This window comes from Vespa crabro, chromosome 8 (assembly GCF_910589235.1).
Source record: "Vespa crabro chromosome 8, iyVesCrab1.2, whole genome shotgun sequence".
NCBI lineage: Eukaryota > Metazoa > Arthropoda > Insecta > Hymenoptera > Vespidae > Vespa > Vespa crabro.
In genome coordinates, this window is record NC_060962.1 from 8,402,588 (window position 1) to 8,425,409 (window position 22,822).

The 22,822-nt window shown below is 35.0% G+C and overlaps 1 protein-coding gene across 4 annotated transcripts in view; it reads left to right on the forward strand.

The window, feature by feature from the left end:
* LOC124426329 (CCR4-NOT transcription complex subunit 6-like) overlaps positions 1–22,822 on the forward strand; it is a 427,489-nt gene that overhangs the window by 274,602 nt on the left and 130,065 nt on the right. The window lies entirely within an intron of this gene.

Below are 22,822 nucleotides of genomic sequence, written 5' to 3' on the forward strand. Positions count from 1 at the left end.
CAACGATAACGATAATGACAATGACAAAGACCATGAAAAGAAAATCGTATTCCTTGGCATAAACTCGGATTAGTCATTTATTCGAAGAGAAAAATTCTGTATAAACGCCAATAAATACGAGAGCCAATCCGTGGATCGGTTTATAGATACCAATTCGCTTATACAATTTATCGCTGATGCCTTCGGTAGTTCCCTTCGAAGTTGTTTTACACCATGATTAGAATTACGAATGAACGATAAAACGAATACCGGTGGGTGGGGATGAGGGGGGGGGGGTGGGTTAATGAGAGAGATCTTCAAGTAGAAAGGAAGAAGAAGATAATCGTTGTATGAGTGGGAGCGAGAGAGTAGGATAGAAATAAAGAGAGAAAGAATCTAGAAGATAGAAGCAATAAAAGAGAGAGAGAGAGAGAGAGAGAGAGAGAGAAAGAAATAAAGGGACGAATGAATGAAACCATTGAGCTAACATGTTTATGCGCTCACCGCCAGCATGGAATAGGCAGGGCATACCGGTTGGCACGAGCAACAATCCGGAAAGCAGATGGTACTTTGTAGAGAAAGAGAGAAAGATACGGATTATACCGGTATGCTAAGAAGATAGTAATAAAGTGCATAATCTCGTAGAATAAATGTACGGGCGTTACAAGATATAAACCGACTTATATAACCGAGCTTACCGTCGTACGAGCTTGCAAGATCAACTTAAACGAGTAGACCCGACTCGATGTTTAATGCGATCTATCGGCAGTTTAAAGCTTTTCTAATCTATTAGGTAGATCTAAGCGTCTGGTAAAGATAATCGTTTTGCACCGATGAACGACTAAACGTTCATTCGTTATCCCCGATATATCGCTTTATTTCACGATCTCCCGTGGTTCTATGTGGTTGATCTTTTATTTTCCATAATGGAATCTACCGAACGTTATGAATCCTTTATCATATAGCGAAAATCGATCGTAATCGTACAATTCGTACATTGTTATTATATCATTTTGTAAAACAAAATGTTGTATTAAAAAAAAAAAAGAAAAAAAAATAAGAGCGAGGTATTTCTTCTTTTTTTTTTATTTTATTTATTTATTTATTTATTTTTTTTTTTTTTTCTTTCTTTTCGAAACGATACACTTTGATTATAGGTTACGATTTAAAGATACGAAGAGAACCAAAGAGTAGCATATAATTAGACAGATGTTATCCGATTGATTAAAACGTTTTCTCTAATTGCTCGTCGTCCTTCTTCAACACTCGGCGACGTATAATACGAAGCGTATTTACGAATGAAAAATAAAACGTTGATGGGGTTGCGTGGGCGGACGATTTTGTACCTCTACGACGGACAAAACACGAGATAACGATTTTAGATTCTTGATGGATAATGATATTAGAAATGATGAAGATGTCGGTAGATTCGCGCGTAATTATCTCCCACCTACACTGCTCGTTCAACCACGTTTACGAGAATCTTTTATATCTCTTAAAAACATTTATTTCCCCATTTCGTTTAATCTATTCGATCTAACAGGCCTGTCCGATAAATTAGTTAGGTATAATTTAAATTTTCTCTCAGTTTAATTTTCACGATTGGTTTATTTAATAATATTGAGAAAATTCAACGATTCGAAGATCATCTGAAAATTTCACTTCTCTATTGAATCCTACTAATTATATTGAATATATAATAATAATAATAATAATAATAATAATAATAATAATAATAATAATAATAATAATAATAATAATTCTTACGTTTCAATGATCGAGCAAATTTCATTGGTTATCCTCTCTTCTTTCGTTTCCTATTATATACTTTATTCCCGTAAAGTAAGTTTAACGATTCAACTTGGCCTCCTCTTTCCTAAGAAATAAATTTTGTTCATAGATCGGCTATTATCATCGCTACTTTACGAACTCAGTCAATACATATTTCCAAGTTATAATTGGGATACCGTTAGAGATTGAAAAAAAAAAAAAATCTTATCGCTCATTATTTAATATAGCAAGAAAGATGAACATAATACAAACATACGTACATACATATATATATATATATATATATATATATATACACACGCATTCGCACACGCATACGCACACGCATATGTGCACGCACATATCGTCAGTAGTCGCTTAACTTAAAATACCTTTCGAAAGAACAACTACCAACAACTCGATCCTCTCTTTGTGGATAGCATATTTTTTGGATCATGTTTCAACTCCGAGAGGCTTCTTCTACCGGGCACTCACGTAACCCCATGCTTCCGTAAATGTAAAATGACTCTACCTTCTATGTATCACGTGTACGGAGTCTAGATCGGCAGTACCGTTAACTAACGAGTTTAACTCTGACCATGCCCGAGGAAGTGCATCTATTCTTGGCTTATTAAGCCTCGCCCTTAAAAGAAAAAAACGAAAAAAAAACAAAAAAAAAAAAAAAACAAAAAAAAAAAAAAATAATAATAATAATAGTAATGAAAAAGAAATGAGATAAGTAACGAAAAAGTGTGAAGAAAAGAACAAGAAAAAACAAATAATAATAATAATAATAATAATAAATGCAACCGTGCATTACGAATTCCATCTTTCTTTTTTCATCTTTCTATCTCTTCTAGGTACTTTCTACGAACGGATGCGTTCTTTTTTATGCATCAATACGAATGAACTAAATTATTTGCGATTTAATAAGAAATATTTTTCTTCTCTCTTCTCCCTCCTACCCTTCTCTCTCTTTCTCTTTCTCTCTTATATATATATACACACTTCTTTACAACGTGACTGTGCAGAATTCTCATCGCTAAGTAACTAATAATAATTACATTTCACACACAAACAATAATAAATCTTTTGCCTTGGTATTATTCACATTAGAGATTATCGAAATTAAACATTACACCATCGTGTTGTTACATTGTCTTGCTTTCATGGGATTTCGAATTGTAGATGTGAAAAAAAAAAAAAAAAAAAAAAGAAAAATATCGTAATATTGTAATACAATAAACCTTAAATTACAACATCATCATTCTCGTCAGTTATTTCATGATAGGATTAATTAATTAATTAATATTATAACTAATGTTGATTGATGACAATAATTATTTCAATTGGATTAAAAAGACAGAGGGAAAGGAAGAAGGAGAGAGAGATAGAAATAGATAGATAAATAGATAGATAGAGAGAGAGAGAGAGAGAGAGAGGAAGAAGGATAAATCATATTTCACAAATTTATATTATAATTAACTTATAGAAATATTTCCGTACATCTACCAATGGTTTTCATGAAGTAATTCAGAGTGCAAACACTATACGACTTGTATTTATATAACGAAGCTCGTTTTAATTGCAATGAATTTAATTAGTCGTTTGTTCTTTAATCTCTTCTTTCTCTCTCTCTCTCTCTCTTTCTCTCTCTCTCTCTCACTCTTTTTTTCTCTTCTTTTTGAACTTTCAATGGAAAGATAAAAGGTTCATCATCAAGTTGTCGTTTTTTAAGCTTGACCAATCGACTCCTATGTTAAAAATAAAAGAATAAAAATACGAATAAAATAAATATAAAGGAGATAAAAATAAAGAAACGAATGGAATCGTCCATGTTCGTCGTAATTCACAGGCGGCGTCGACGAACATTCTCTCTCTCTCTCTCTCTCTCTCTGTCTGTCTGTCTCTCCGTCTCTCTGTCTCCCTCTCTCTTTTGGTTCTCTTTCCTTTTTGCAACGTGAACAACCGGACAGAAATGAAGGCGTGCGAAGGAAGATAAAAAGAAATAAAAAAGAGAAAATAAAAACAAAATACGTGGTCGTGTGTATGTGTGCACGCGCACGCGAGAAAGAGAGACAGAGAGAGAGAGAGAGAGAGAGAGAGAGAGAGAGAGAGAGCGAGCGAGCGAGCGTTTATGCGTGTGTGTGTGTGTGTGTGTGCGTGTGCGTGTATGTGTGTGTGTGTATATGCTCGCGTCTTTTTCATAGTTTAGAATGGTAAAGAAAAAAGATAGAAGAGAAAACTAGAAAGGGTGGTCATTTTCAATTTGATTGCGATTCCGCGGTGTGTGCTTTACGATGCCTGGCCCAAATGCAACGAGCCCTCATTTCTTCCAACGTTACTACACGGTAATCACGCGGAAAACGGAAAGACTTATTGCGAGGTAAAATGTAGCAGAGCAAATTTCAAAGCACGAAGTAGATTAGGGTTGGGTTTATCCTATGTATCAGGTTATTACATGACTTATACTCGTATTTTATACTGAAATTGATATGAAAATTTTCTTATCACGCGAATCTCAAAGAATATTATATTAACGTTTTAACCTTCTACATCTTGACGTAATCTTTAAAGATCACAAATAATAAATCATATATATATATATATATATATATATATATATATATATATATATATATATTTCTTATGTTTTTTTCCATTAGATCAGATCATCAATAACAAATCACTGTTACTTGGCGTTTCAAGAATTTAATAATTTTTTTCTTTCTTTCTTTCTTTCTTTCTTTCTTTTTATCATACAAACTTATACTTGTCATAGTACGAATAATAGTGAAACTTAGAGAAAGAGAGGAATACACATTGAGTTATAGAGTTTAAAATTGGAAAAAAGAAAAGAAAAGATCTTCCCTTTCTTTTTTTTTTTTTTTATTTTTCATTTTTCGTTGCTGACTTGACGAAGAAACAATGATGCAATGATATGAAATAATGATAATATCTTTATGCGAACGGAAGAAGAACTCGGTTTGTTTCAATCGTTTCTCCTTTTGCACGGCTTACCGTTTTCTTTCCGCGGACTTTCATGGCGCGCGTAATTCGGAAAATTGAAGACAGCAAGGCGGGTAAACTGGTCCCTTGTTACTGCGTCTATTACTTCTCCCTTTCTCTTCTTATTGCACACGGCCTCGTTCTTCTTCTACCGTCGCCAGCAACCTACTTTTTTTTTTTTCCTTTCTTTCTTTCCGTCCGACCGTCTGTCTGTCTGTCTGTTTGTCTTTCTTTCTTTCTTTCTTTCCTTTCTTTCCTTCTCTACTGTCTCCTATTTTCTTTCCCTTTTCCACAGACCGCGTTTCTTTAAATTAATACAATATAAATGCAAATTGAATCGACGAACGAGAATAGAGCGAGAGACAAAGAGGAAAGAACGTTGTTAGTCTTTCAATGAATCCGTGCTTGGACTGATTGTGAGCCTTGAAACTTATGTGTGAACATTATTTGAATGTTGCTGTGTGTCTGTGTATATATATATATATATATATATGCGTGGTGCGCACGTACGCGTTTGTATTATGTGTATATGTATAGAAATTGAGATTTTTGCTCATTCTTTCCTCGTGACATTTTATGATGACTCGAAGGGGAAAATATGGAAGGGATATTTTACGAAGGATATTTTTACGATCTCTTCGTCGAAAAGAAAGAAATTACATTGAATCGATCCGTTCGTAAAATTGACTTTAGATCGTGATAATGAGAAAAAAAAAAAAAAAGGAGAAAAAGAAAAGAAACAGAAAAAACAAAAGGGGCTGAGAAAGTGCGAAGGATAGAGAGATTAATAGATATATAATGGGGAAATTAATGGGCAGCCATTAACTCTTTCGAACTCGTCGCTCGTCGTTTCATGATTAATTACGTAAAAAAAGGAGACAAAAAAAAGAAGAAGAAAAAAAAAGGAAAAATACGGAAGAAAAGAAGAAGAAGAAGAATAAGAAGAAGAAGATAATTCAAATGGGAGAGAGAAAATGAAGTAAAAGAAAAAAAAAAAGAAAAATAGAAAAATAAAAAAAGAAAGAAAAAAAAAAGAAATGTTAAAAGTAATCTTCTATGGATTACTATAGTCGTGGTATCAGAAAGGAAACAGCGATGTAGGTACTTACTTACTAAGTGTACTTACGTGTCTAAGCGCGAACTCGAAATCCTCTTAACTTGTTCTTTTCGTTCTTTGTCTTTAATTTTTTTCGTTATACCTAACGAAGATAATCCTTCATTGCTAGAAAGTTGTATAAAAAATAAAAGAAAAATTAAAAAAGGAAATTAAAAATAAAAAAAAAAGAAGAAAGAGAAAGAAGAATAAGAAGAACGGAAAAGAAAGAATAAAGTGAATTCCTTTGAAAAACTCGATTCTTTAACTAATGTTTCACATATCATCTAAACAATATTAAGAACTCAATTCTCTCTCTCTCTCTCTCTCTCTCTCTCTCTCTCTCTCTTTCTGTCTTTCTCTTTCTTTCTGTTTATTTGTTTATTTGAATTTTTTTTTTATTCTCTTTTTGATTCGTTAGAGAATCGCTGACGACCATGCAAAGAGAATACGACGTTTGGAATATACACACACAGGGATAAATAGAGAGAGAAACAGAGTGAGAGAAATAGAGAGAGAGAGAGAGAGAGAGAAAGAGAGAGAGAGAGAGAGAAAGAGAGAGAGAGAGAGAGAGAAAGAGAGAGAAAGAGCTTTTAGCCCTGGCTTATCACATTTTCTTTCACTTAACCATCTCTCTCTTTTTTTTCCTTTTTTGTTCTGTTTTTTTAGAAAAGTTCTCATCTTTTAGATGAGTTCTTTGTAATTTTCAAGCATAGAGAGATAGAGATAGAGAGAGAGAGAGAGACAGAGAGAAAGAGAACACGTTCCTCGATCGCTCTTGTAACACGCATGTATTTCTCTTATTGCTACTCCTTTTCTCGATCCCTTTTTCCAATTGGACATATGATACTTTTTGTTTTTTTTTTAAAACGTTAAAAGTATTTTACTTGCGTGTTAGAATCCTTTTCCAAGGTTGTCCGTAAGATCGATCGAAACGATTCTCGTGCATCACGTAACGTGTCGGGATATCTTTTACTTTATCCCTTTTTATTTTTGATTATATCTGACTTCAAAAGAAACAACAACAGTCGGACCAAAAAGAAAGAAAGAAAGAAGGAAAAAAAAAGAAACGAAAAAATAAAAAAAAAACAAGAAAAACAAAAAGAAAGAAAATAGAAGAAGAAGAAGAAATTGGTAGGAAAGTAGGGATTGGGAAGGGATGGGGTGGGATGGAAGGGAGGGAGACGGGGCAGGGAAAAAAAAAGGGAAACATCGGCCGTTGTACGAATATAAATAAGTTATACGTGCTTGAATTTCATCCGCTTACTAATGCGATCTCTCGTATTCATCGTCGATCTTTTATTCATTTAAGCATCGTCACGCTCGTTGCCCTACAAAATGCTGACCTTTGATAAGAATTCTCATCCTGTTTCAATCGATCGATCTTAATATCCAAGAATCGGAAATAATTAATAACACGTTGATTAATTATTCTTTCATATACGTACATACATACATAATAAATATTTACGAGTAGTTGCTCACGTATTTACAATTGGAATTTTTTGTAATGGTCCCCTTAAAAAAGATTGCAATTATGTTTTTAAATAAAATTTATAATATAATTTGGAATAAAGTGATTCTCTCTCTCTCTCTCTCTCTCTCTCTCTCTCTCTCTCTCTCTCTTCAATACAAATTGATACAAATTTGTGTCTGTGCGTGCGTGGTTTGGACTCTACTCTTTCGTGTTTATTCGAGCTACATTTTTTTTCGTGATTTTATTTTTTTTTTATTTTTTTTTCATATATTTATTTATTTATTTATTTATTTATTCATTTATTTATTTACTTTTCTTTTTTTACAAAACTCCAAAGAGTAAAATATATTACGAAATACCCGTAAAACGTTTGCTACGATTACCAACGAAGTACCATCGGTCTTTAATTAAATATCATCGCGCGTGCAATAGAAAAAAGCGGCGGCGGCGGCGGGGGGGGGGGTGGAAGTAACCGGAACAAAAAAGAAAAAAGAGGGAAAAAAAAGTCCCGCGTCCGAGCGCGTTAACGCGCGACTCTCGTCGTTAGTGGGTTAATATCGATCCGTTAAAACCGCGGCAATTAAGCTCGGCGATCGGATCACAGCTCCGTACGAGCGAACAATTTTATCGTGCAATTTCACTCGCTCGAGTGCTCGTAAATAATTTCACGCGTTTTAATCCGAGATCACGAATCACTGCTTCCACTCGTAAACATAATTCAGACTATAATATTATATATATATATATATGTGTGTGTGTGTGTGTGTGTGTGTGTCTGTTACATCTTCGTTTGTATAAATTAAATCGAGTTAATGATGATGATAAAAAAAAAAAAAAAAAAAAAAAAAAAAAAAGAAATTAAGAAAAAAGAAAAAAAGAATTACAAAGTTATATCATAAGAAAAATTAACAGATCGATCGATTCGACGTTATTTTATAATTTTAATTGATTTAATCGATAATATCAATAATATTATTATAGCTTCGTCGGATAAAAATAAATGTTTGTTCAATTTGTAATACCACGTGACGATATACAGAACCTGATAAAGTAGTTTGATCGTTTTCGTGTGAAAATTGAAACTCTCGGCTAACTGGATACGGTTGTTCGCTTCCAAGCAAGTACCAATACATACGTATATATATATATATATATATATATATATATATATATATGTACATACATCAATGCAACATGTATGTATATGTTTGTGTGTATGTGTATATATACACCGTGTCTCGACCCCTAACAGAGTTCAGGTAATAACTTGAAGGCTTCGGTATTCACGACACCCATAGACGGACTCGTGTTTCGATTCTCCATACCGTCTTTACTATCCTAAGCAAATTGTTTCTTAAGGTTCATTCGCGAATATAACACGATATTTGATGATTGGATGATTTTTTATGAAATGCATACCTGAAGAGAACGGATGCGATATGTTGTTTATCAAACCGTAAGTAAGGAAGGAAAGAGAAAGGTCCGTGTTCGCGAAAGAAAAAAAGAAAAAAAAAAAAGGAAGAAGAAGAAGAAGATAAAAAGAAAGAAAGAAAAAAAATGAAAAGAAATTTGCCACTACCGAAAAAGAAGTTATCGGGAAGAAAGAATAAGAAATATAGGGATAAAGGGACAGGAGGGACACTTACGAAGTCACTGTTTCTGGCTTTTAAAAGGCATTTCTTTCTTTCTTTTTCTCTTCTTTTTTTTTTTTGCTTCTTTTTTCTTTCTTTTTGTTTTTTTAAATTCCTTTGTTTTACCGACCAAAGTTAAACGACGCAGGTGCGACTTGAAAACTCGACGATATACGAGAAACAGCACGTACCCATGGAATGCGAGAAACTCGGCGCGTCGAAAAAAAAAAAAAAAATTACTGCCATTTTTAATAGTCACTCAGAGGACGGACATTTTTGTAGTTTTTATCGTTTTGATTATCGATGTGTCTGACCTTAAACGGAAAGGAAGGAAAAAAAAAAAAAGAAAAAAAGAGAAAAAAGAAAAAGTGAAGAGAAAATTATTCGAACTAACCGAACCGATTTTTCCTTGGTTTTTTTCTTTTCTTTTCTTTTTTTCCTCCCCTTTCCATTCATTAACCAATACTCTGTCTCGATTAACTTCGGGATTTTCGAAAAACAAAGATCGATGGCCGCATGATCTCTTGGCAAATGTCGAGGCGAGAAGTTAAAAGAAGAAAAGAGGCGTCTTTATCTAACGGTGACAAAGTGGCCGGCTTCTCTTCGAGCTAATCGCAAGCACGAACTCCCGGTACTGCGCTGGAATGTAAATAATTGGGAGGAAGAAAACGTGTGGGCGGAGCTGAACGTGCCTATCGGTTTTCGCGTTTTCGTCCGAGTTAAAGTAGCACGACGTTGTGAATCGTTGGCATAAAAGCTAACCCCCGAATCGACCTCCGACCCATGTCGATATCACCGTGTTTCTACCGTTTCGTTTCGAATGCGATCGTGCCTCGCGTTCAAATCAATTAACTTGATCCAATTTGTTGATTACTTTCATGTCAATCGAAGAGCACTGCTTTCGGCGGTTTCGTTAAACTTTGGATTATTTCTCTGTCGTAATTAAAAAAAAACAAAAAAAAAAAAAACAAAAAAAAAAACAAAAAAAAAACAAAAAAAAAAGTAAATGAATACATAAATAAAAAACGAAACAAAAAAAATACGCATAAAAAGTCTCTTAAAATCATTGTGTCCAAACGTCGACAACTCGATCAAAGCTCCTCTTTTCTTTTTTTTTTCTTTTTTTTTTCATGTACATACATATATAAGTACAAATATGTATGTGTGCATTTATATATATATATATATATCAATTTTATCAAAACATTTTATTTTACGAGTAAACGATAGGATAAAAATAACGAAACTTTAAAAATCGCTGACGATTGAGCAAAGACTCGAGTGCTTTTCACTCTATTCGATATTTAGATATGTAGAACACGTCCCTTGAATCTCTCTTTTTCTCTCTCTCTTTATCTATCCCTTTCTCTTTTCTCAATAGAATTGCACAAGCCGGGAAAGTTCAACGAAGCGTAATTTTTGCTAGTACGCGATGTCCTTCTTGGTCCGGTCATACGAAAGTGCATACCACTTACACTTGTACATTCACGCAAGAAAAAGCTTCCGATTCGTTTGAATTGCAGGGCTTTACTCCGTCAGACATATTGAAAAAGAGGATTCGTGCATTTGGATCGTTCGATTTTAGACGATCGCGAGGAGTGAAATCCTGAAAAAAAAAGGCCTTTTGGTTCTAATGATCCGTTTGAACATTCAATTGAAAGGTCGATTTCGAAAAACGGGAAACTATTCTCCCATCGAATGTTATTCGATAGGGAATAAAAGAGAGAAAGAGAGAGATAGAAAGAGAGAGTGAGAAAGAGAGAAGAAGAAAAAGAAGAAGAGAATGAAGCCATCAAAGAGTTCCTCCTCTTCTTCCTATTCCTCTTGTTCTTCTTCTACTTCTTCTTCCTCTTTCTCTTCTTCTTCTTCTTCTTCCTCGTTTAACGTGCATAGGTTTCGAACGCTTACCAATTGAAAGTTGCCTCTTTGGTTTCTAGGAGCGATCTCGAGGCTAAGTGAATAATAAGTAGTGGTGTCTTTGAAGTAGGAAGAACAGCGGGAATGTTTGTTTGTATTAACATCCGGTGGGTGCGATAAGGAGAAGACGGACTTTGCCTTTTTCTTTCGACAACGGGCCGTTATTATTATTTTCCTTGCCGCGAAAGCTGGGATGCTATTAACGATCAGCCATAAAGTTGTACGGAGGTCACGCTTCCCTCTAGTCTTTTCTTTCTCTCTTTCTCTTTTTCTCTTTCTATCTGTTTATTTCTCTTATTCCTTCTCTCTCTCTCTCTCTGCTTTCTTCGAGGGCTCCCTCGAAGCAGCAAAGGAAGAGATGGATCTCGTTTGCGCAGAGAAACGGCGAGGAGTGTGACTCGCCAGTCTGGAGATAGCTTTAGCAAGAGATACACGTGGCTAGGTGGCTTATTTGTATGCTCGTGTAAGGTGCTAATTTGCGAAGTACACGGCATATATATATATATATATATATATATATGTATATATATACATACGTACGTACGTAGGCGCGCGCATACGTACGACGCATATCCTCGAGCGATACCAGAGAACGAGCATAGATACCGCGAACACATAGGGTACGAGAGAAAGGGAGGAAGGGAGAGAGGGAGATAGATAGAAAGAGAGAGAAAGAGAGAGGGCAAGGAGGTTCTTCCAAAGAAAGGGAAGGGATAGAACGTGCAACTGCATACTCACGATAGTTAGGCGTTAAGGCAGATATCGTGCGTACGAGAGATTTCCGGCATGCTGATGCCCAAGCGGAAAGCTCCGTGAGATATTTCTACCTCCTTCTGTAGCTTCCTTCTCTTCTACTACTACTACTTTTTCTTCTTCTTCTTCCTCTTCTTCCTTCTTCTTCTCGATCTTCATCTTCGCTTTTCGCTCTAACTTCACTCTGTCGAAAAGAATCTAAAGAAGAGAGAAAAGGAACAACTGTGAAGATCGCTACTCGTGATAAACATTAATTTTACTCCGATAATAAATGCGATTTAAGAGATCGATCGTATTTTATTTCTTTTCTTTTGTTTTCTTTTTCTATCGTGATATCAAAAACCGATAGAAAAATTTATCCAAGACCAACCTTCTTTCCGTTTTATCCTTATAGTATATCTCTTACCGGCCAAGGACGTAATTTTATTTCCTCTATCTAACGGAGAGAAAGGAAACCGAATAGGACTCTAGAGCAACGAGAGTATCGATAACACAAATCGATACGTCCGTTTATTGACGCGTTATTTCTCCTTACATCGGTCGATTCAAGAGTTGCAAAAATTTCTCCCACTTTTCTTAACAAGAAAGGGAGACAGGAAGAAAGAGAAAGAGTAGAGGCGGGTTCACGAGCAATCGCCGATGGCCGAGCGCGCCGATCGATCCGAGCGTGCTTGTTTATCGATTGCCTTCGAGTACCGATTATTACGGCGCCTGGGACCGCCAGTGTAAACACTCGTAAACATCTCTTTGGCCTCGTTCCTTCTTTCGCTTACAATCAGTACTTTACTCGATCGAATCTACGGCCGATCGTTCTCGACTTCTTGATATACATACATAGATATGTATCTCCTACCGTAACGTTACTTCTTTGCTCCACGCATTTTATTCTTTTATTATTTTTTTTTATTTTTAAAAATTTTTCGTTAATATGTTTCTTTTATGTTTCTTTTTTATGTTTCTTTTCCTTGTCTTCTTCTGCTTCTTTTTTTTTTCTTTTTTTTCTTTTTTTTCTTTTTTTTCTTTTTTGTTTCTTTATTTGTCCCTCCTTACTACACATTTACATATGTGTATTACATTGTATGTATCTCCTTATGTAAATGCGTATCACCGAAAGAAAAATTCATGAGGAAGCATCAAGGTAGCTTGAAACTGTCCGTGAAAATGAACTTTGCTCGTTTCTGAATTACGAGCTCCCAACACGGAGACCATTCCCGTTTATCATCTAACCAAAGAAGGAACTTTATGAATTTTATACTAGGAGAGAGAGCTTTGTGCAGTTGTTTTCTACAAACAAAGTATGACTTTTCCCGTGTTACTCTCCGCGAATTAGACTAAAGAACCTTGTCTGCTTTGTGGATAACTGAATAGAATATGTAACGAGAATTTCACTGCACCTGCTAATTATTTTCTTAAATGGTCCCCTTTTATTAGATCAAATCCTAGTACGTTTTACTCCTGCTAAAGGAAATTTGTTCCTTTCAAAGAGAGATCGTTTAATTTACAATGACTAAGATCGTTATAATTATCTAACAAATTTAATCGACTAGTTAACGTTGTAACATATTAAATAAAGTTTTAATAGATCCCGTAGAGCAACGAAGAAAATCAGATTTTAATTATGTTCACCGTTCGAGAAACGATGTTTCACGTAACTTCAATCTCGTGACTCGAAATCACATCCTATCAACATCTACGTACTTACTTACACGATCGTCGATTGATCATGATTTATGACGATTCATCATAGTCATGTGAACTATTTATTTGATCTCGATCCACAAATAAATCGATTCAACGATATCTCTCCAGGAGAGATTCGAGAGATTCTTCGATGACTATGAGACCATATTTCTTTATATATATATATATATATATATATATATATATATATATATATATATATATATATATATATATATTATTCTTGATAATATTTCGAAGACAAAGAGAATAAAGGAAGATGAATTTGATCGCACAAGTGCGTGAGCAAAGATTTGTAAGGAAGGTGAGAGAATGAAAGAGAGAGAGAGAGAGAGATAGAGAGAAAGAGAGAGAAAGAGAGAGAAAGAGAGAGAGAACGAGAGGGTAGGAAGTCCAAACAATCGAAACTCCGAAAGTTTAGTCTAGCGTACTTCGATAGTCCGCAACTGCGAAACCTATTAGACCGAAATGGCGTGACTCCGCTCTGCTTGGATGCGCAGTCGTTTCGAAGTTTACAGCACACCGGTTATCAATAGCAAGTCGAGAGGTTGCCGTATTATGAACTTATCACGGAGACAGTCGCGGACAACTTTACCATTAAAGTTCTCGCCGCGAGAACTCGCTGAATCTTCTCTCTCTCTCTCTCTCTCTCTCTCTTTCTCTTTCTCTCTTTCTCTTTCATCTTGGTCTTTCTTGAGTTTACTAGATCTTTTCTCTTCCTCTTAGAATTCTTCTTTGCTATTTCTCTCAAGACTCTTCTATCTCCTCTCTCTCTCTCTCTCTCTTTCCCTTTTACACTCTCACACTCTCTTTATCTTTTTCTCAAAAGATACTCCTTGAACAATAGGCTAAAAGCAAACTAAGATATTCGTTTGAGAAATACTAACCTCGTGCAATATAATTTTACGTTACGTTCACATCAATTTAAGAAGAAAATATTAGAAAGGCAAATGTGATGTTAACGAGTTTTTTCGATTATAGATTCTTTTTTACTTATTTATTTACGCGTCTATGTACATATATATATATATATATATATATATATATATATATATATATATATATATATATATATATTACATATTTATATCGTTCAAAGATAGTATCGTTCAATGTTATTCCAGGAAAGCAAGGGATTACGATGAAACGTTAGGTTCACTGGTCAAGGAGCGAAGAGGATCTTCTGGAGACTTCTTGGCTCTTTCAGATACTTTTCGAAAGGGAGAGATCCCTCTCTCTATTGTAAAACTTGACCGAGTTGGAGTTTCTTTAAGTGCTACTTTCGACATATTTTTGCCTTGGAGAAGCTTGGAATCCCTTCGACCAAACGCTTTCTATGTCTCTTTTGTCGAGAATAGTGTAACATGATATCGAAGCTAATTTAAGAAAAGTCGCGTCAGCGAACTCTAAAAGTTTCTCATCTTTTCGACTTTCTTCTTCTTCTTCTTCGTCTTGTTCTTCGTCTTCTTCTTCTTCTTCTTCTTCTTCTTCTGGTTCTGATTCTTAATAAATGTCTATGAAATGTAGAAAGAAAAAAAGATTTATTTAGAATATATATATATATATATATATATATATATATATATATATATATATATATATATAAATATATGGGAAACTTTATCCTGATTACAGTATACTGCTCACGTTTATTCGCTATGCAAGTTGAATAAATGAGATTACATTGACTTGCAAAATTGATTAATTTTCCATCTACCACGGTAAAAAGTTTTAACGACGAGGAAAAGTTATAAAACTTAGGCTTTTACGTTGAAAATTTTTACCGTTCTTTTGAATCCCATAGCGATCATTCATCTCTTTTGTCTCTTTTTCAGGTACGTGAATCGAAGCGTGTTGTCGGTGTCAGATAATTAACAGTCGGGATTAACCGGTAAGGAATTATCACGTCCGATAATCTTTGATGCATAGCTGCCTCGTAAATTAACACGATTATATTTTCTTTTTGTTTTATTTTTTTCCTTTTTTTCCCCATTTTCTTTTTTCTTTTTTTTTTTTTTTTGTTTTACCAACAATTTTTGTTATCTCCAAACACACACACACACACACATACATACACATACATCCTCATATATACGGATGGTTCGATATTATTTAAATTTATTTCGTTCAGAGGTTTTCGTTTCGAGAAAAATACATTGTTTTTCTCAAGGAAAACAACAAAGGGTAAGAGAAAATATGATGAAAATAAGGAAGACATCTCTTCTACTAAGAAGGTTGCATAATAAAAATCAAATTTGATTTCCCGTCGTACCTTTTCGCACCATTTCGTTCGCTGAAAACTCATCAGCACTTTTGCCACTCTCACGAACTCTCGAATTACTTCGCTTTACGATAATGGCGGATCATAAAATCGAAAGGAGGAGATAAAATTCTTGGCGTATTATAACGGCCGGTCCAAGCCGCGTAAGATTTCTTCGTGGATTTTTTTTCCCCCCCTCCTTTTTTTTTATTTCTTCTTTTTTTTTTCAAGACCACCTTTATCGTTCAATTTTTTTTTAAACAAACATTTGTTGTATTCGAGTAATAATTAAGATGTTATAAATTCGTTCACCCATCCGAAGTATGTCATTTCAGATAATTAAATATATATATATATATATATATATATATATGTATGTATTTGTGTGTGTGTGTATGTATCAAAATATCAATCTACAAAATAGAAAACTTTATTTTGACTAAATACATGAAAATTGATTGTATTTTATGAAGCATCAAGGAAAAATTCATTTAGAAATATCGTAGGAGGATAACGTTCATTAAGAGTTCAATCACTATAATGACCTCGTTTAAAAAATTCTCTTTTACTATCGATGAAAACTCGTTAACGCGAATTCTTAATTTACACTTTTTCATCTCTTGATGATGATACATCGTGTATCTTGAAACAAAGCTGCCCGGGTTATTATCGATCGTTTTTCCGATATGCCTGCTCCTTTATCTTCTATTTTACTTACAATCAGTCGGTCTAAAGAGAACTGATCAAAGTGATATTTAAACTCTTGCTCCTTGATTTTTAATACCTTCATTTTATTATATTCTAATAAAAATCTTTTCTCTGCTTCTTTTTCCTTCTCTATTCACTTTTTTTTTTATTATTTTATTTTATTTATTTTTCCCTCTCTCTCTCTCTCTCTCTCTCTCTCTTTTCCTTTTATTTTATACTCATTTACTCATCAAATAAAATTAACTTCCAAACTATAAATTTGACAGAGTTATTTAATTAGTACAAACGACTAAAACATTATACTGTTATCTATTTCGAATTACACGAATAATACTGAGACAATAACGGAAGTCTATTATTACGATTCAGTTATTAATTAATAATGAAATTATTCGTGGAAATTCAAAGGTAATGAAATGCTACGGCATTTTTGTTTTTCGGGCTTGAACCGTAGGACGTTAATAAGTTTGATAAATTATTGGTAGCCCTTTTATCCGTGAAAAGCGCTTGGGGCCGTTTGAAAGCCCGTCGCATTCATCGACTCGTTACGTAAAATCCTATCTGCGTTCGCGTTTAATTAATTTCAGGCTGTTTTAATGAAAGCGTTTCTGCCGAAAGAGAGGGAGAGGGACAGAGAGAGAGAGAGAGAGAGAGAGAGAGAAAGACACACAGAGATATCTTTTACTCTTTTCAAAGGATAACACGAGCTATTTGCAATTGTTACGTAAATTTTGCATCTTTTCTTCTACCGATTCTTGCGAGCGAGTTCAAATCGTGTTGGTTAGAACGCAATGTCGACTCGAAGAGAGAAGCTTATTCAGTGACTCCTCGGTCTTTCACCCTCTTCTTTCCCCTTCTTTCTTCTCTTTTATCTTTCCCTCTCTCTCTCTCTCTCTCTCTCCCTCTCTCTTTCTTTCTCTTTCTCTCTGTCTCTCTGTCACGATATTTTAGCTCGCTCGAAAAAGCTTCGCAAGACATGGTTACGTAGCACCGGAGAACAAGAAACGTATTGTTCGAAACGATAGAAACGTCTTGCCGTTTAACAAAGAGCCACAACCACCGTTTTTAAGCGTTTTCTTAGATCATGGTGACGTGACTCTTCTTCTTCTTCTTCTTCCTTCTCTTCTTCCTCTTCTTCTTTTTCTTCTTCTTCTTCTTCTTCTTCCTCTTTTTCTTCCTTCTCTTATTTAGTACTTTTTTAATTTTGTTTTCACTTTTTTTTCTTTTTTATGAAAAGAGGTCTTTATCCTTTAACACACGTATATCGAAATTTTTATTTATACGCCTATTTTTCAAAGTGTATTTTTTTCATCACCGAACGAAATTGAATAATATATTGAAAAATAAATGTCTAGCTGAAACAGAAAATGCGATTTCGTAAACGTTTCACTCGGTAATGCGTTTACGCAAGATAGACGCAGGCGCATAAAGAGAGAGAGAGAGAGAGAGAGAGGGAGAGAGAGAGAGAGAGAGTCGAAGTTTGCGGGAGTTTATAGACGAATTTGTTACTAATTATGACGACTGGCAATGTTCAACGGAAACTTTTGAAAGTGGAATTTCAAAGGGCCGAGAGTTCCCTACCTCTCGAATAATTACATTTACATTTCATTTAAGGCTTCCGTGATATATCAGCAAACCGTAACGAAACGTCGGGACACGGCCAAAAGGGGAAGTTGGAGAACTCGCAACGCAACTTTCCTGACATCCCAGACACCCGGTATGTGCGAAGCTAGTTCGAATGAACGTTACACTAGAGCGAACATCAGGAATGCCGGTAGCAAGAATTTTTGAGGGGTCTAATAACGCTTAGATTGACGCAACAATGCCGTTATTTGTAAGAAGGTATGAAAGAGAAAGAGAGAGAGAGAGACACGAGTGATAGAAGAGAGGAAAATCGTGAGATCGAAGGTCGAATCGAAAACGATTCCATTTCCTAGACAACACGGCAAAGGGGAACTTTTGAGCGTGGGATACTCCGATATAATTAAAAATTCGCTTCAACGAACAAAATTAAAACGAATTCGACTAGGTATTTTTCTTTTGTTCCTCTTTTTCACATTCAAGAGGATCTTCCATCCGTTCCTTCAAATTCTTTGACAAAAATAAAATGAGACAATCCTCGTTTTCCAGTGTTCCAAGTAAATAAATAAATAAACGAGTAAATAAATATTTGCTTTTTAGATATTATTAAAAAAAAAAAAAAAAAAAAAAAAAAAAAAAAAAAAAAAAAAAAAAAAATAGATAAGAGTATACCCATTTTTGCGAACGTGAAAGCGATCCCGGACCATCACCGGTGGGAATCGAAAGCAAAATTGCTTTCACTTGCGAGTCAACTTACAAGACTCTCGACCCTTCGATCTGCAATCGTGTTTCTTTTTATTGGCTTCTTGAGGCTCGAAGGTAGACCCCAAGAAGTGTTATTTCAATTTTGATATCATTCGAAAATGCATCTTATCTCAAATGTCATCGTTTAGGAAATTTTCAACAACGAATATATATATATATATATAATACCTGGAATGCGATAGAGGAAAGAAAATGTTTAGAATCATTTCGAGAAAGAGAAATTCCATTTCTTCTTTACTTCTCTTTCTCTCTCTCTCTTTCGCTCGCGCACGCGCGCGCGCGCGCGCGAGAGGATTCAACAGTGCGAGAATTTAAGACAGAGTTTAATTAAAATGTCGAGATTAAGCGGTCGCGTGTTTCTGAATATTCTTCTAATTAACTTCTAGCGGTAGATTCTCCGTGTCTCCGCAAATCTCTTTTCTCCTCTTATTCTGGCTGGCTATACTTCCTCTTCCTCTTTATCTCTATTCTTTTCTCTATATCAATTCGAATAAGAAAATTTCAAACTAAACAAAGTACGAACAGAAATGGGATTAAATTAATTCGAACATTTCGGGCATAATAAAATCTTATAGCGACGGGTGGTTCGAGAGATAGGAATAGTTGATAGGGTGGTAGAGGGTGTTTTTAGAAACGATGAAGGGATTCGACGAAATTAAATCGTTTTTATCTCATCCAGGTCTCTGACCGTTTTCGATATTCTAGCTGACACTTTACTACTTTCCAGATAGGAAACCACCACCATTTCGATACGCTCTCTACGTATAAAACCTGCGGGGTAAAGCACGAACTACGAAACTACTATGGAACGAGCGTGCGCGGACAACATATTTTCTACATCTCGACTTTATTACTGCTCGTTTCGCACGGGTCCTGCGAAATCATAGGAGGATGCGGAATGAGATTTCTCTAATACCATTCTGTTTCTCGCCAAAGTGAGAGAAAGAGAGAGAGAGAGAGAGAGAGAGAGAGAGAAATATCTAATCTGTCTTTCCTATCGACGAGCTTTCCCTTTTGCGTTAGAAATAAAACGAAAGAAATAAAAATAGTATAGTATCCGATCGATTTCTAGCACGATCGACGTGCGAATTCTAGCAGAGCCGCGAAATGGGCTTCGGAGAAGATGGCAATAGCACCAGAAGCGAAAGAGGATATCAGAGAAAAAAGAAGGGAGAGAGAGAGAGAGAGAGAGAGAGAGGGTATACCTTGAGAGGAGGGATTGCTTGGAGAGAGTCGAATCACCGTCGAGAAGCAATATTGGAAAGCGGTGAGTTCCCTGGTATCAGCTGCGAGCAACAGCTCCTAATAAAATATGATATAATCCCAATACCCCATAAACTTAGACGTGGCCTCCGTAACTGGCATACGATATCAAAATCGAAGTCTTCTTGCGCTCTTTGGAAACGAAGAGAGATAGAGAGAGAGAGAGAGAGAGAGAGAGAGAGAGAGAGGGACAAGCGTCATGCGATAAGCACAACCCTCCAACGTTCTTTCCTTCCTTCCGAATGAATTTATTATTCCCCTTTTTGAAAGGGGATAAGGGTTAGAGAGGGGGAGACAAAATTGTCAATAGAAGAAGGGAGAAATTATGTACAATCCTGTCTGTTATTATTTTCTTCTCTATTTTTTTTTCTTTTTTTGCTTTTTTTTTCCCATTCTTTTTTGTTTTGTTTTTCTTTGTAATCTTCTTTCTTTCTTTCTTACTTTCTTTTCCCTTCTCTCTCTCTCTCTCTCTCTCTATTTTTTTTCTCCGTTCAATTTTTCCTTCGCATAAAGCACAAAACCCCGTGGAAGGTTTTAAGTTACACGTCTTCGTTTCGTCTACGTTTATCGGCAAACTGATTATAAGTTTACCGTTGAGGAAGTTTATCCACGGTTAACCATGGACATTAAGAAGGCTGATATCGCGTGTATACGATAAGCGCTTAGACGTCCAAACTTTTTCCAAAGTATCGCGCTAAAGCTATTATTTATTAATAAAATGAATACCGTGCACGCGATCTATTATAACCCGAAAGAAAATTTCTAAGTAGTCTAAACGCTTCAATTTCTTTTCTCTCTCTCTCTCTCTCTCTTTTTTTTGTTTCTTCCCCTATTATTTCCCACGTTACAATTCTACTCTCATCGAATTATAAAATAGATTTTTTAACGAAATTTCGTAATTTTGTTCTCTCTCTATCTCTCTCTCTCTCTCTCTCTCTCTCTCTCTCTCTTTGTTTTTCTATTATTTTTTTTCAAAATATTTCCATCCAATGATCTTAAACGTTCATATATTTACTCGCATTCAGGGAATATTCAAGAAGGATTAATTAATCTTTACTCTGTAAATATTCTAAGTACCGCTTAGTAATTGTATGAGCGAATAAGTTGCAAGAAGAACGTTTAAGTGACGGTGCAGACAGAGACGAAGAGAAAGATTGTATACCTAGGTGTCTGTTCTGGTCCTAATTAAACCGGAGTTGACTCATTATCGTCATTAAGATTAGACCCAGCCAGGGAGAGAGAGAGAGAGAGAGAGAGAGAGAGAAAGACGAAGAGAATTCTCTCCTTTTCGACGAGCCTCGTTAATAGCATTATCGCGAACCACCGTTTGCACTTTGGAATATAGCGTTAAAAGGAATGATCATCCCTGATCTAAAAGTCTTCATAATTTCAGAATAAAAAATTACTAAATAAATAAATAATCAATTTTACTTCAATTGATCCACTTAAATCCATTTTATAATTTATTCATTTATTTATTTATATATACATATATTTTTTTTTCTTTTACGAAAATCAAAAGTAAAACTTTGAAATTAATCATAAAATTTGTTCGCTTCATACATAATGCGATCTTTATTAAACGTTTTACACGTTTACGGAGTGTCTACGGTCTTTACACATACAGACACATACACACACACACACACATATATATATATATATATATATATATATATATGTATAAACGGGTACAAGCATAGCCAATGTATGTCATGACTATGTTTTCGCGACTCAACCGAGAATTACTCTCGGCTAATTCCTTCCGGACCGTACAATATATCCATATATATATATATATATATATATATATATATATATATGTAGTAGAGCTCTACTAGGTGAAAGCTTATTCATAACTTTACCCACACCTTAAATCGCCCTCCTACCAGTTCTGTTATGTGTTTCAGACGGATTACGCGTTAGACACAGTTTAAAGTCCGCCAGTTAAATCTTTCCCTGAGAACTTTGGCTTCGATATACAAATTTTGCAAGAAGAGTTAATACGATAAGAAAAGAAAAGAAAAGAAAAGAAAAGGAAAGATAAGATAAGAGAAGATTAGAGAGATATGATCGTGAACTATAATAATATAAGGCAATTTCTTTTCTTCGAATTCATATAATAATATCTAAAAGAAACTTGTTCCCTCTATACGACGAGAACGAGTATTTGTCCTTTGTTTATGATAAATTTCTATAGTAATTCTTTCTTTTTTTCCTTTATTTTATTTATTTATTTTTTGTTTTTGTTTTCTCCTTTGACGAGAACAGTATATCCTCGCACAATATAGAATGAAAAATATAAACAGATAGAAATATTACTTCGAGATAAATCTAAGCGTTATCTCGATTCGATGGGATATACGATCCAATATCTTGGTAGATTCACGCCCGTAGCACCTTTAGGGATTAGCGTATCGTAGGTGTCCGTATAACACGACTAACAAGAGCATCGATTACGGAACGTCGAAGGTTGACCCTATGTGGTTAACAGTACAAGCCGGTAGAGAAGACTCGATGAAGCCGCGGACTCTTGTTCCGTGGGCAGCGAAGCGTGCGAGAACAACTGGCAAGGTAAGGTAGAAAAAGGGAGACACTGTTACCGAAGGATAACATCGACGAGGGAAAACGAGGAAGAAACTCTTTGAAAGAGTTAGGAGAGATAGTTAGAAAGAGAGAGAGAGAAAGAGGAAGGAATCGTTCATAGAGAAATGTGTCTAAAGAGAAGGAGAAGGAAGAGAAGGAAGAGAAGAAGAAGGAGGAGGAGGAGGAGGAGGAGGAGGAGGAAGAAATAGAGTGAGGATACAGTAATAGTGGGGAGATAGTTAGCAATGCTAATTGTAAAGGTTTTCTTACGAATTCTCGCATCGCGCTTTCATGATCACTTAAAAAAAGAAAAGAATAAAAGAAGAAGA